General features: G+C 41.6%; 1 pseudogene; it reads right to left on the bottom strand.

Moving 5' to 3' along the window:
* Positions 1-329: 329 nt before the first annotated feature.
* Positions 330-581, bottom strand: LOC113893738 (annotated as a pseudogene).
* Between the last annotated feature and the right edge of the window lie 2,336 nt (positions 582-2,917).

Genomic DNA, 2,917 nt, shown 5'->3' with positions numbered 1-2,917 from the left:
CTGGAAGCCACAACTGCTGAAGCCCAAGGACTCTAGAGCCTGTGTTTTACAACAAGAGAATCCACCTCAATGAGAACCCAGAGCACCACAACTAGAGAGGAGGCCCCCCTCACCCCAGACCACAGCAAGTAGAGAAAGCTGGCTGCAGCAACAAAGATCCAGTGTAACCAAAATCAATCAATAAAACACCAGAACAAATGCATCTCCGGTCCTTGTTTCAACCCTGTCATAGCCCAAAGGGTACTGGCCAGTGGAGACCATGGCTACTCAGAGCCACTGTGGGGTGGGGCTGTTTCAGAGCGAAGAGGGAGCCTTGGGCCACACTAGCCTCATTCCTTGAACTTCCTATTCTGGGGGCACACAGGGCTCTGCTGTACCTGCTGTGCTTTGAGCCTCTTGAGGATGTTATGCATGTGGAACCAGTAGAAGCACTGGCCCCATAGCAGCAGGCAGTCGTCACTCAGCATCTTGATGTCCAGGCAGCTGCCACTGAAGGCCATGTGGAAGATGCTGTAGTTCTCATGCTTGGCCACCCAGAGCCAAGTGACCATGCTGTTTCAGCACTTGACCTTCACCTTCATGGCACAGGGAGCCTGCCTTCTGTTGGCAGCGCCTAGACTGTAACATTGTATGAGAATTAAATGAGAGAATGAATATGAAAGTTTTTTAAACTGTCTGTCCCATGATAAATTTGTTAGTAATGAAGTCTTAAAGTAGAGAAATGATTGTAAGATCATGGAATAACCAGGAGAGACCAGACATATGACTCCCAAAAGCCTCCACAAGATGGTATTAATTCTCTTGGTATGTTTCCCATTGGCAGGATCTTACAAATATCCTGCAAGTTCAAAAGCTGGTTTTGTCACTGCAGAGAGGAAATCTTGGGGTCAGACTCATATTAGTCAAGCTCACAAGACATGTAAAAACCAGAACATATAAACTATAGTGTCAATTCACCAATTTACACCTATTCCATCTCCCATGAGAAACAGAAAGTTTAAGTCAGCACAATCAGCACTTCCCACAAACATTGCTCCTAATTTGGTCTACCAAACTGTATTCAGAAGGTCACTTGGTGAACATGCATATTTCCCATGACTTCTGTAACAAATTACCACAGACATGGTGACTAAAAACAGCAAAAACTTATTCTGTCACAGTTCTGGATCCCTGAAGTCCAAGATCAGCATCACTGGATCAAAATCAAGGTACACCAAAGCAGCACTCCCCTCAGGGCTGGAAGGGAGAACCTATTCCTGACCTTTTCCAGGTTCTGGTGGGTGCCAGCATTCCTTAGCTTGTGACAGCATCAGTCCTATCTCTGCCTCCATCTTCACACTGTCTTCTCCTCTTTGTATGTGAAATTTGCCTTTCTCTGTTTTGTAAGGATTCCTTTGGTTACATTTGGTGCCCACTCAGATAACCCAGGGCTTCCCTGGTGGCTCAGAGGTTAAAGCATCTGCTTGCAACGAGGGAGACCTGGGTTCGATCCCTGGGTTGGGAAGATCCCCTGGAGAATGAAATGGCAACCCACTCCAGTATTCTTGCCTAGAAAATCCCATGGACAGAGGAGCCTGGTGGGCTATACTCCACGGGGTAGCAAAAAGTCGGACACGACTGAGCGACTTCACTTTTCACAGATAATCCAAACTAATCACCTCATCTCAAAATCCTTAATCACATCTGCCAAGCCCTCCCTCACTTTTTTTTTTTTTTTTTTTGCCATGTAAGGTAATATTCATAGGCTCCAGGGATTCAGAGATGGAAATTTTTTCTGGGGATACACATTTTTCAGCCTACCACAGGTTGGAAATTGAGATCTGAAAAGTAAATTATACTACTAGAAATGCTGAAGGCACCAGACTGCACTGTGTGATACATTTACTTTCACAGCTGGAAGAGCCTTGTCAAATGGCCTGAATACTCAAATCCATTACCAAGATTCACTTTCTCAACACAGTGCTTGGGTGGCCATTGCCAGTGTTGGCTTCTGGAACTGCTTTTTGATACCTCCATGAACAGCAAAACTCCTTTTGATTGGCCTGATTTTTCTTTCCTCTTGTTCCTTCCTTCCTTTCTTTCCTTCTGCATTTTCTTTGTTTCTTTTGTCTAGACTTGGAACTATTTTATTGCTTAAATTGGTGCCTTTGCCTAACTCTGTTATGATCCACTACTTGTTAATGTTTATAGCTTAATTTTTTTCCCCCTACACTATGCAGCTTACGGGATCTTAGTTCCCAGACCAGAGATTGAACCCAGGCTGTGGCAGTGAAAACCTGAAATTCTAACCACTAGACCACCAGGGAAATCCCCTAATTCTTTTTTTTTTAAGTGGAAGTATAATTGACCTACAGCACTATGTTAGTTCCAGTTGCACAAAATAGTTATTCCATAGTTCTATATGTTACAAAATGATCAACACTGTAGCTTAATTCTTTTTTTTTAAAAAAAAGGCTAGAAACTATAAAAAAGAGCCAAATGAAAATTCTAGAACTGAAAAATAGAGTATCTGAAAATTTAAAAGTATTGAATGAACTTAATAATGCTTTAGAGATGGGAAAAAGTTGGTGAACTTGAAGATAGATTAATAGAAATGATTCAGTTTGAAGACTATAGAGAAAAAGAAAAGGTTGAAAAATGTAAACAGAACTTCGGAAACTTATAATATCAGAAATCTAATATACATATATGTAATTGGAGTCACAGAAGGAGAGGAAAGAGAGAATGGGGTAAAAAACTCTGTGGAGAAATAATGGTTGAACACTTTCCAAATTTGGTGAAAGACATAAATTTTCAGATCAAAGGTGCTCCACAACTGTTAATAGGAAATGTAAATTGGTTCAGCCAATGTGGAAAAACATTATGGAGATTCCACAAAAACTAAAAATAGAACTATTATATGAGCCAGAAATTCCAC

This window comes from Bos indicus x Bos taurus, chromosome 5 (assembly GCF_003369695.1).
Source record: "Bos indicus x Bos taurus breed Angus x Brahman F1 hybrid chromosome 5, Bos_hybrid_MaternalHap_v2.0, whole genome shotgun sequence".
Classification (NCBI taxonomy): Eukaryota; Metazoa; Chordata; class Mammalia; order Artiodactyla; family Bovidae; genus Bos; species Bos indicus x Bos taurus.
The sequence above is the reverse complement of the archived record's forward strand: the minus strand, read 5'-3'. Positions and strand labels throughout refer to the sequence as shown.